Below are 13,363 nucleotides of genomic sequence, written 5' to 3' on the forward strand. Positions count from 1 at the left end.
TGTAAAATACTTGAAAAATGACAATAAATTAAAAATGGGGGGTTTGGTCTTTTGAAATACTTGAAATAAACTAGAATTAAACTAAGATTTAAATAGACAATTTCAACAAAAATAATAGTTTGATGTAAAATAATAAGAGGAAGATGGTTGACTTAAGGTTTCCTCACTTTGACTTGTGATGAACATATCATTAGAATACAATGGTGCAATACTTGATTTAAATCCTTAATTTGGCTATAGTAATCCAAGAAGCTTGAGATTACCTAGACTTTTCTTAGTTGTTAAAATGGTTAGAGAAGCTCATAACAATTTCCTTAGTCAAAGTCACAATTTCCATTAAGCATGTAATTAGTGAAAGTTAACTAGCATTAAGAACCAAAAAGTCACCAAATCCAAGAGGAGTCAAATGCTTTCACTACCATGTTGGAGGAAATGTTTTTATGATTGTGTGAAGCAAAAACAACACAAAAATCATTCGTTGCTTGCTAATTTGAGGATCCTTTACTTAATCAAGAAATTAGTCAACTAATCACCACAAACACATTTAAACTCATGAATAAAAACATACAAGTAGTGATAATATGTTAAAATACAAAACATTCCCATAAATATTTAAGAACAAGTTCATGGATTCTTCAATATTCAACAAAAGTTCAAAGGATTCAACAAAAGTCAAGCAAGTTTAGTTTAGCCAAACATGGCTAAACTCAAAGAAACAAAGTTAGAGAAGATTACACCAAACATTAAACAAGAATCAAGAGGTGAAAAGATGATGTTCTTGAGGTGTTCTTGGCCTTCAAAAATCTTCAAAACTCCAGAGAGAATGCTCAAAAATCGGATGTCCAAGAGTCTCCAAAAGATGCACACCAAACTTCCCCATATAGCCTTCTAACTGAAATCTCGAAACTGCCCCTGCTGAGTCGTGCGCGGCCGCGCAGCCTTGCGCGGGTGGTTTACGCGGGTGGGTTCAGATCATGGGTTCTTTGAATATTGGGCCTCCACAGCTTAGCCCACTTGGCCCAGTTCGAGTCCAAAAGGCTTCTAGCCCATTTTTCTTTAAGTTCACTTCATTTTAAGCCCAATTTGGCTTCTCCAAATGATCCATAACTTCCGAAATCGCCCGAACATCAATCTCCGCACGCTCGAATATTCTCCCGCATCTCGCAAATTTAAAGTTTATTTCTTCCAAGCCTTCAATTAATAAGCAAGCCCACTCCAAGCATCAACTCCATTATCACCAAGCCCTAAATTCTTGTTGTCCTCTAAATCCAATCGCCTCCCAAAGATTCTGCACTGCTAGTCTCCTTAAAATCTGCAATTATGCTCACGAAACTAGAAAATACCCGAAATTGCCATAAAATAACAAAAAGGAAAATATGCATGGAAATTAACTAAAATGCGGATGAAATGCGCTAAAACAAACTATAAAAATAAGAGAATAAAAGGAAACTATCAATGGAATCAAGATCAACTTTATTTTCAGGTGGTGGTTGTTCTTTTTGGTAGAAGCCTTGGCCATTCTGCCTATATTTTTCTTCTTTTTGTTTCTTATATTCTTCATATGGCAACCAATCCTTCTTTGGTTTCCTCCAATCTTCATCATACTTATCTCCACTCAAGTAGCAAACTTGCACCTTCTTATTTCCATTATCATCCAAGTGACAATCTTTTGTCAAGTGTGGACCATTACATATTTCACATCCAACTCTAATAGCATGTATTGACTGGTCCATCTTTGTCATCCTTCGGTCCATAGTGTTTAGCATGGCTAACACAACTGCCATATCTTCAAAAGTTCCACTACCAATTCCTTTCTCCCCATCATGTCTAGGATTATGGTATTCACGAGAATGCTTGGAAAATTCTTCAATGTACTCCTTGATTTCAGCCGGATTTTTCTTAGTCAATGGTCCTTGAGAATCAAGGAGTTGCCTTGTCATGAAATTAACCCCATCATAAAAGACAGACACTTCTTGTTGCTCATTCAAGTCATTTTGGGGGCAATTCCTTATCAATCCGTTGTAGCGTTCCCATGCTTCGTATAGTGACTCCCCCGGTTGTTGCTCAAAGTTTTCTATGGATTTCTTGAGTTTAGTAACATTGGAAGGTGTGCAAAAGTTTTCTAAAAATTGCTCACACATCTATACCCAAGTAGTAATTGTACCAGGTGGAAGTGCTTTTAACCATTCTTTAACGGCTCCCTTGAAAGTAACGGGAAGCATTCTTAGCAAAACTGTAGTGCATGGAACATTTGGGATGTTAACACAGTCAGCAATGCCATTGACTTCATCTAGGTGTTTGTAAGCATCCTCGTGACCCTTCCCATAAAATGGCACTTCTTTTAGTGCGGACAGAATGTGTCCCTCCAGCTCGAATGTGGCAGTGGATGGAATTGCAGGCTGCACTAGACCGGGACCGGTGTCCTCTCGGATTCTCTTCTTATATGCTTCCATGGACATATCAGCAATGTTTGCCATCTTGTTTTTCGGATCGTCTTCGGGTTCACTATTTTCTAATTCGAATTCGGGTTCGGTCTCGTAATCGGAATCTTGTGTATTAGGATTTTATTCAAAGCTTTCAATCTTTCTCTCGTCCTTCTTTAGACTGTTTGGCTCACCCACGTTCTTTCCTTTAATCTTTCCAAAAGCTGATTTTAGATCTTTGAAAGGTGACTTCTTTGGCGGGTTAGTTTCTCCTACGTTTTTATCCGTCTTCTTGTGAAGGGCTGACTCTGGATCTTCAAGTGGTGGTATCAAAGGTGTGTTGGATCCTCGGGTCATGAACTACTGCAACAAAAACAAAAATAAAAACGTAAAAGTGAACAAAAACTACTTAAAAATGCCTACTAACTGCTTACCACGACATGGTAAAGGGCACCACGTCTTGTTGTCGTAGAAAATCTAAACAAAAACGAAAAAACGAAAAAAAACGTAAATGACTGAGCTCACGTCGTGAGTTCAGTACTAAAATAAAAACTAATGAAAAAATTTAACTTTTTGCAGGTTTTACCCCAAAAAAAAGGATCGATTAATCTTAAGCAAATAAATTAACAATCAAATAACCCATTCCCCAGCAACGGCGCCAAAAACTTGATGTGATTCGAAATGCTACTACACCTAATTTTACCTACTATCCTACTAGCTATTCAACCGAGGGCAGTGTACCCTTTCACAAATAGTATAGCACAAAATTCGGGTATCGATCTCAGGGAACAAAATTAATTATTTAACCTACTTACTATTAAATTAACTTAAAATTCTAAGAAAAAGTAATGGTATTTATCTAATTTTGCAAGTTTAGACAAACTTAAGTTCTCAACAACTTAATCAATCGAATATTAAAAACACTTTTTTTAGTTCGAATCCACTTTCCCTCAATGGTTAGCTGTTGATTATGGACAATTCCCGTTGGTTACCAATTAATATATTATTAGCAATTCAAGTCCAAATTTACTAATGTTGAATTAAATCATGTAGAGCTATGCATGGTCACACATAATTTAACACATAATAAATTATTAATTATTATTGGAGCTATGTAAGATTGACTAAACAAACACAATATTATATGTTCTCTAGCACAGCCAAACCTAATACTTTAATCACTTAACTAAGATTTGTTGGATCCTAGCTCTAGCAATTCAATAGTCACTAAATTACTAGGTGTCAAGTTCATGCAATTCAATATTCACTAAACTACACAGAACATGAGTTAAGGCAATTCAAGTATCAAATTCTAACATGCTAGGTATTAGCAATCAAACACAAGCATTCAACCAACACCAAATATCCATAATCAAATAACTAATTCATGAGTTCAAGCTTCATCTAGCTAACAGAAGCAACTAGATTTAGCTACTCATAGTAACAATCAAACAAGTAATCTTCATAATTAAAAACATAGTAATGTACCAAACTAAGAATAAAGTATGATCTTCTTATTCCTCCTTGGATGTTATTACTAGGATCTGCCTTCTTTTCCTCTGAAAAACGACTTCTGGAATCTCTATTCTCTCCAGCCAACCTTTCAAATCCGTAAGCATCAAGAGTATTTATAGTTTTCGATTTTACCCTCCTCGTGTCGTGAGAAAGTCTTCTCACGTCGTGAGTTCAATATCAATCCGTATCAAACACAGACTCTTGCCTCCAAATGCTTATCTTCTAGAACCTTAATGCTCACATCGTGAGGCATGATTCCTCACGTCGTGAGGTCGTCTTTTTACTGAATTCTTCATCTTTTAAGCTTTAAAGCTCCAAAGTTCCAATCCTTGTCTCAAGGACTCTAGGGCTTAGTTCTAAATCCTAAAGGTGTCTAGAAGGATAAAGTTTTCAACTTTATCCTCTAGAACTACTTTGAATGCTCTAAAACCCTTAACAAAGGTTGGAAAGCTCAAAAGCTTAGCCATGTGGTTCAAGACTCTAGGGATCAGGAATCCCTCCTTTCCAGAAGAGGTTATAATCCTCAAAACGTTCCAAAGATAGAGACTTTATGGACAGGCATGTCCAATGCATGTCTTGAAGTGAAAATGGCCAAAGAGGGAAAGTATACCCTAAAATCCATGCATGGTATCCATGCTTGACCAAAAGCTAGATCTAGCCCACCTTGGGACCATTTTGCCTTGGATATTCATAAAGTTGCAAACTTTATGAACCCCATGCATGCAATCGAAAAGAATGATAGGAAATGAAGAGTAAACTCAAGATCTAGTCATACTCTAAGATAAACATTGAATCTTGAGTACTTACTGTTGTGTTTTATGTACTATAACACTCCTATGGTGCACATACAACCCTAATGCTCTGCATCTAAGTTTTCTCTAGTTATAGATGCAATAAAATCATCCAAAGCATGAAGCCTACAACTAGCATACAATTTGATATTTGAAACATAAAATCAAGTTTGATGAATACCTCTATATTGTAGATTGAAGAATTTGGCCTTTCAAGAGCTTAGCACCTCAAGTGTGATGCCTCAAACAAGTCACAAACACCATGAACAATTGGAGGATAATGAGAGAGAGGTCATGAAGCACTAAAATCGACTAGGGTTCAACTAGGAATCATTAGACAAATTTTAGGTGCATTAGGGGTTACATTTATAGTGTGGAATTCCTAGGGTTTCAACTTGTAAACCCTAATTCACTTCCTTGGCCCTAGAATCCAATAATCCATATGATAAGCCCTTTGGACTAACTCTTAGTCCATTCTAGTCAACATGGATCATTAGCCCAAACTATATGTAATACTGATTTACCTAATCAGTCCCCGTTAATTTAATTAGTCTCTTTTGATCACTAAATTAATTCCAAATCAATATGTTGATCAATACTAATTAAATAATATGATTTATCAATTAATATATTATACTTATAATATATAAATAAATCACAAATAATCTCTTTCTCAAAATCCATCCTATCAAATTGTTCTGGTGAAGGCAACCCGAAATGGACCATGCTGCTCTCGGGTCAAGTACATACCAATTATAGTTATGGGCTTAGACACATAATCCAACATCCTCCCACTTGGATAAGTCTAATAAGTATTATTGCAAGTATGATAAGGGATCATATATTCCTCCATTAGATAAGGGATCATATATTCCTCCATTCTAAATATCGTATGGACATGAGACATGGATTATAATCATTCTCTCTGTCCATGTGTTGTTTCCTGATTTCCGATTTATGAAGACCGACTAATTGAACAAATCAAATCAATCCAGGCTTGGCCAAGGAAATATAAAATAAGATAAAATCAAAATTTTCTTTATTTACAAAATGCGGAAAACTTTTCCTTACAATGCAAGTACATATGAAAACTATGTTTCTAAATATTCCTAAGCAATCTATCATAACTCCCAAGCAGCAACTCAAAACTCTGATAATCGAATAATGCGGTCGAAATCCATCTCTTCGCGATCAGACTCAGCCTGCTCTTTCTTTAAGCTTCCTTTCTCTTCTTCGATCCTACAAAACATCCAAAATGTGATCTCATCACATCATGTGTTAAGAATCTTCAAATAGGAACTTAATGGAGTTAGATAATGGACTTACCTGAAGCAGAGTCATACACTCTGACTTTACCGTCCTTATGATCCTTCAGGTAAATAAAGCAGCTTCGCAACCAATACCCCTTCTCTTGGCAGTAGAAACAAACAGATTCTTTTGGAATGGCACACGGGACAATCTCAGACTTAGTCTTTCCCTTTCCACTTTTCTGGACTTCCAATGTTTCCATTGTCAATGTCCATGGAAGTTTTGGAAACAAATCTTCTAATCACATTTGCTTTACCAGTGCGCCAAATCATTGTTGATTCAACAGCAGTTAGCAAATATGTAAGATCAATAAGGGTCACGTCGTGATCTGTCATATAGCAGTCTTTAACAAACTGACCATACGACCCGGGGAGTGACTGAAGAACCAATTCAACAACCAACTTCCTTGAGACATCGACTCCCAACATTCCCAACCTGTCAATGTGTGACTTCATCTCTAAGCCGTGTGCACACACAGACCTTCCATTTTGGTTTTTGCTTGCCAATAGAGTTTGAGTGACCTTGAACTTTTCAAGTCGACGAACACGTGGGCCAGGGAGAATAATTGTAGGAGGTGGAGGAAGTGAAATATGATTTCCATTTCCATGATCGAAATGTGGAACATCATCTTCGTGAGGGAAGCTATTTTTCAAAAGATTTGGGAAGACCATAGTTGTCAGAACTAGACATTTACAAGGGAGAAATTCTAGTTAATTGATTTAAGTCCTTAATATAACACCCAAATGAAATATTAAGGCTATGACCCAACACAATAATTCACAATTCGGAAGAGGGATGCCATAATCCAATTGTAAACTATTTGTCGGTAGGTAAATGACGATTTACCAATTCCACCACGAAAACAAATTTTTTTAAACGAATTAAGTTTTAAATGAAACTCCTAGATATTTAGAGATTCATTAAACTTTTCAATGGCATGTTTAATCTCGATTATGCCCTTCAAGTTTGTGACTGGGATACCGAGGATCACAAACAAGGTGTGAATAACCATGCAAATTAGCTTGGTACTCTCGATGTCATTAATCACCTAATCAATATGCCGGTTAACCACACACGCTCCATTGATCAATGATAATTTACGAGAAACCCATTTCCATCCTTCAGTAGTCCCATATTAGTGTGCCGGTTAACCACACACGCTCCACTAACGACTAATAACGTGTAATGTGTAATTTAGCGTGTAATTTAGTTACTTTATATTTCACGATACTTTTAATGAGGATTTTAATGTCCTATCAAACTCGTTCGGCTAACGACCCTCCATTGGTCAAGGGTGCGGTGGGTAAGAGTGGATACCCAGTGGCGTTCATTTTACAGGCTGTTTCCTATAAACACCCCTTATAGACCAACTTCGTGAATGAGGCCTACTAACGGTAAGACTGACTTTTTACTTATACATATATAATATATTAAACTTTTAATTTTATATAGTATAAGGGTGTATTTTACACTTTTAAAATACTATGTGGCTTAATTTATTAATAAATTAAACTTTTCAATTTAATTAACTCTTAGATCGTGTGATTATGGACTTAATAATACTCTCTTAATTAAACATTTAATTAACTTAATAGAATCAAGGTTGTAGAACTCGTTAATCGGTACCTGTTCGGCCGACTACCGAGTAGCGAGTACTCGGGGAGTACTCGGATTTGGTAATTCATGTAGAAATATTTTTCGGGAAATTATATATGTCAAAATCATAAGTTAAAAACATAAGTTGATTGAAATATATAACAAAATTAGATAAATGTGAACACACGTCGTGGTTATCTGTCAGATTCCAAAAAACGATTTTCTTTTGCTTTGAACAATCAACCAATGCATCTACATAACAGAAAACACCCATGTCTTTGATACCACTGTTGGGTTTTATGTACTATAACACTCCTATGGTGCACATACAACCCTAATGCTTTGGATCTAAGTTTTCTCTAGTTATACATGCAATAAAATCATCCAAAGCATGAAGCCTACAACTAGCATACAATTTGATATTTGAAACATAAAATCAAGTTAGATGAATACATCTATATTGTAGCTTGAAGAATTTGGCCTTTCAAGAGCTTAGCACCTCAAGTGTGATGCCTCAAACAAGTCACAAACACCATGAACAATTGGAGGATAATGAGAGAGAGGTCATGAATCACTAAAATCGGCTAGGGTTCAACTAGGAATCATTAGACAAATTTCAGGTGCATTAGAGGTTACATTTATAGTGTGGAATTCCTAGGGTTTCAACTTGTAAACCCTAATTCACTTCCTTGGGCCTAGAATCCAATAATCCATATGATAAGCCCTTTGGACTAACTCTTAGTCCATTCTAATCAACATGGATCATTAGCCCAAACTATATGTAATACTGATTTACCTAATCAGTCCCCGTTAATTTAATTAGTCTCTTTTGATCACTAAATTAATTCCAAATCAATTCTTGATCAATACTAATTAAATAATATGATTTATCAATTAATAGATTATACTTGTAATATATAAATAAATCACAAATAACCTATTTCTCAAAATCCATCCTATCAAATTGTTCTGGTGAAGGCAACCCGAAATGGACCATGCTACTCTCGGGTCAAGTACATAACAATCATAGTTATGGGCTTATACACCTAATCCAACACTTACAATAGTCCAAAAGATGGTCAAGCTCAAGAATGAGGGCTTTTTTTGCTGGATCTCCTCCTTCTTCTCACTATCTTCTTCTTCTTAAGCTCCAAAATTCACTCTAGCTCACAATATGAGAGAAAATGGGGATTAGGGTTTATCACTGGCGTTCTTAGGGTTTGGAGGCCAATGAAAGGTCAGCCTCAAGGTTTTAAGGAGATTATATAGGGTGCAAACCCTAAAATTTAGGGTTTTCCTTTACAGCGCCTACTCTTCTAGTTGGGCCTTCCAACTCGTCGAGTAGGTCCTAAATCCTGCGTCCCAAATTCTTAAAAGAAATAGATACTTGAAGTTGGAGCTCCCTAACTCGTCGATTTCCAGTCTAAAATCCTAAAATTCTTAAAAGAAATAGATACTTGAAGTGAGCATTACAAATCTCCCCCACTTGAACTAGACTTCGTCCTCGAAGTCTGCTGATGCGAACAAATCCGGGTAGTGCTATTGCATCTCCTCCTCCGTCTCCCATGTTCATTCAGAGCCTCTTCGATGCTACCATTTCACCTTTACTAACTTCACATCCTTGTTCCGTAGAACCTTGTTCTTCCTATCCAAAATCGCAACGGGCCTCTCAATGTAGTTCAGGCTCTCGTCCACCCGAATGTCGTCCAATGAAACAACCGCGGCCTCGTCTGTGACACACTTCTGAAGCTGGGACACATGGAAGGTGTTGTGTATCTGGCTACGCTTGTCCGACAGATCCAAACGGTAATCCACCTTGCCCTCCCGGGACAAAATCCTGAACGGACCGATATACCGGGGCCCTAACTTGCCCCTCTTACAAAACCTAATGACACCCTTCCATGGTAACACTTTCAGCAATACAAAATCCCCCACTTGAAACTCAAGATCCGATCGGCGCCGGTCAGCATAGCTTTTCTGGCGGCTCTGCGCAACTCGTAGTCGGTCCCGCACCTGCTGAATCAATTCGGTAGTCTTGAGCACCACCTCGGTGCTCCTCATGACTCGGTGCCCTACCTCACCCCAACAAACAGGGGTTCTACACCTCCGACCATACAACATCTCAAACGGTGGTCGGTCGATACTAGCATGATAACTATTGTTGTATGAAAACTCTGCTAGTGGGAGGTATATATCCCAACTCCCTCCAAAGCCCAACACGCATCCCCGAAGCATATCCTCGAGTGTTTGGATCATCCACTCACTCTGGCCGTATGTCTGGGGGTGGTGCGTTGTGCTGAAATGTAACTGAGTGCCCAGTTCCTCGTGGAACTTCTTCCAGAATCTGGATGTAAATCGGACATCCCGGTTAGAGACTACTGACACTGGCACCCCGTGCCTACCCACAACCTCTCCCACATAAATATCTGCTAATTTCTCAGCGGAGATGCTATCGTAGATCAGAATAAAGTGGACACTCTTCGTAATCATATCCACAATAACCCATATGGCGTCCACACCCCTCGTTGTCCTTGGTAACTTCGTGATGAAGTCCATGGTGATCTTTTCCCATTTCCACATGGGAATGGGTAGCGGCTGAACCTTTCCATGAGGCCGTTGATGTTCGGCCTTGACCTTCCTGTAGGTCAAGCACCGGTCCACAAACTAGGCGATCTCCCGCTTCATGCAGGGCCACCAGTAACTCAGTCTCAGGTCTCTATACATCTTTGTAGCCCCCGAGTGAATAAAGAACTTGCATTTTTGTGCCTCCTCCAATATCTTCTGTCTTACTCCCCCGGTCACCGGTACCCACACCAGGCCACATTGTGTCAAGAGCCCCCGACCATCTCGTACAAATAAGGGAAACTGCCCCCGAATCCGCTCTATCTTCCAGTTCTCTTTCTTCAAACCCTCCACTTGAGCCTTCTTGATCATATCTAGTAGTGGAGAGACCACCGTCATCCTCAGAAAAACGTTCCCGATCGGAGAACCTACCGTCTTGCGGCTCAAAGCATCGGCCACCATGTTGGCCTTCCCTGTCGGGTCAAGTACATACCAATTATAGTTATGGGCTTAGACACCTTTTCCAACAGTCTCCCACTTGGATAAGTCTAATAACGGTAATTGCCCATGTAACTTAAAATCCGATTAGCAATCGTAGCTCTCAAAAAGCCGATGTCGAACTCTGACGCGTCCATTAGATAAGTGATCATATAATCCTATGTTCTACAAGATATCGTGTGGATAAAGACATGGAATTAAAGTCATACTCATTGTCCAACATTTTGTTTCCCGATTTCTGATTTTTTCAACATATAACTTAATTGAACACATCAATAGAGTTCTGACCGGGCCCGACACATAAGTCAAAACAAAATCATCGAAGGGCCCAAGATATCGCTTTTAATCCTCTTAGGATAAATGGAACAGATAAACTTCGACTTATATGCTTGTACTAACTATTCATTGAATCATACATAATAGCACGTTTTATAACACCGAGTTACTGATGCGTTTTCGCACTATTAATGTACAATCAACAAATAATCGCCAACTCATATATCTTGGTTTGAAGATTATACAATATTATCGTCTCACAATCACCCGTGATAAATTCCATGAAGTGATATGTGAGCGTGGGTTTAGTCCAATACTCAAATATTATTTCAAGAGCACTCAAGAATGTTTGTAGCAATCTTTTGCTATGTCTAACACCTTAGACAATCATACAAAAACCCATTCATGACAATCTTCTTTCATAACTTACTTCCAATGTATGTTCGACTGTGGATAGTTTGAATAATCTTATTATTCTGGAAGTCAAAACATGCAAAATGAAACACAAGAATAATTGAATCCAATATGGTCTCAACCCTTTGAATATAAATAAAACACCTTTTATTTAATCATCATATTGATTACACATTATTCATTGTATAATGTTTCGATTTATCAACTATATACTTGAATTAAAACAATAGTTATCCCATGCTCCAAGCATGCACACTATGTTTATTTATGGTCCTTTCTTTGTGAAATAGATCAATTGAATACATCTTCAATGAAACTCATTTCACAACTCCAAATCTTTATCACAAGTGTAAGAATACAAAATTCTTGCCACTATCAGGATGTGTTAGGTTCTAACCTTTATGCAATGATCATTTTGTAATGTCAATGAGCCAAAGCCACAGAGACTTGGACAATGAAATTACAAAGTATTCCACTGGAGATTGATAACAAAACAATTCCATGCAAGCGAAGTCTCATTTTCAAAGTACATTCCTTTGAACATCCTTCTTGCATAAAAGTTTCTAACCTACACATAGATTCCTAATATCCAACTCCCAATATGGAAACATTTCCATATTTGTCATATGACAATCTATTCTTAATAGAGTCATATCTATTCATAACAATGTCAATATGGTCCTTCCATTACTATACTTCCAACTACAAGTGACCAATCCTTGGCGAACCTTAGATTGTCTGTGACAGTTGTTTAACTACTTTAGTCATATCCGATTCTAGTCCTTTTTCCCTCTTAATACCCTTGGCATTCGGAAAATTCAGAACACATGAATATTATATCATATGCAATCGATCCTTTACCTGTGACATCCCTATTTTTACGGCCAGAAAAGACCGATTTCGTTTATGTTTTTATAATAAAATTAGAGTAATTTTTCAAAGAAAAGTGTTGCAGAATTTCTTCCCAAAACAAAATATCATAAAAATTTATCAAAGCATTTCTTAAAGAAATGTATTTTCATTACATTACAAAACTCGGGATGTCGTCGTCAATACAGATCAAAAGTATAAACAAATCATCATAGGCCATAAATCCATAATCTCTCGTCAGATCATCCAACTATGCTTTTGCCACTACCTGTAATACAAGAAACTGAGTGGGTAAGGCTGGGGAGTCTGGTGAGCATATAGGGTTTTCAACCCACAATAAATAAGTTTATTATTTTCAACAATCATTCAAACCGATTACCCATTCCCGTTATCCTCACTTTACGTCCCTAAAGCATCTATTATAAGGGACCTATTCTAAGGAATTTCATCGGGATGGAAACTACTGCCAAGGGGATTCCTCGGCCATAAGGGTCTGTAAGGCAACCATGGGGGGATGGAGTACACCGGTGAACACATCGTTCACAAATACCTAGAGGTTGCGAGCCTGCTAGCGTTCCACTGGACTTCCTAGAAAAGTATGTGGTCGTCATCCATACTCCTCTAGATGACTGGATCAATGTCAACATCGAGGCCTCTCATCATTTTATTTCATCACACACCACCTATTTCATTTACCCATGTTTTACCCAAGATATTTGTAGATATAAAATACATATATAGTCTAGATCTGAAAAACAAAGTTCAAATCTTTCACCCAACATAGATCTTCAAAGTAAAAATACATATACGGTTCAGATCTAAAGAAAAAGGTCTAGATCTGACAAAAAATGGATTTACAGTTCAGATTTGAAGAAAAGGTCTTAGATCTGAAAGAAAAAGTTTAGATCTGAAGGAAAAAGTTTAGATATGAAAGAAAAAGTTCAGATCTGAAAAGAAAGAGGTTTAGATCTTTCATCCAGCATAGATCTCAAGTAAACAAATAATATATATACACATAGCACGTAATTTATATAAAATACTTCATATCTATGTGTAAGATGAAAGTGACTATACACTCACCTGATAAGGAGGTGATTCGGACAACGCTTC

General features: G+C 37.4%; 1 non-coding gene across 1 annotated transcript; it reads left to right on the top strand.

The window, feature by feature from the left end:
- The first annotated feature begins 1,986 nt into the window (after window positions 1-1,986).
- On the top strand, window positions 1,987-2,093 carry LOC145135061 (small nucleolar RNA R71). The gene has a single exon (XR_013719542.1). It is a non-coding gene; the product is annotated as a small nucleolar RNA R71 (small nucleolar RNA).
- Window positions 2,094-13,363: the final 11,270 nt, after the last annotated feature.

This window comes from Lactuca virosa, chromosome 8 (assembly GCF_052849685.1).
Source record: "Lactuca virosa cultivar CGN04683 chromosome 8, Lactuca_virosa_CGN04683_v6, whole genome shotgun sequence".
Taxonomy (NCBI): Eukaryota; Viridiplantae; Streptophyta; class Magnoliopsida; order Asterales; family Asteraceae; genus Lactuca; species Lactuca virosa.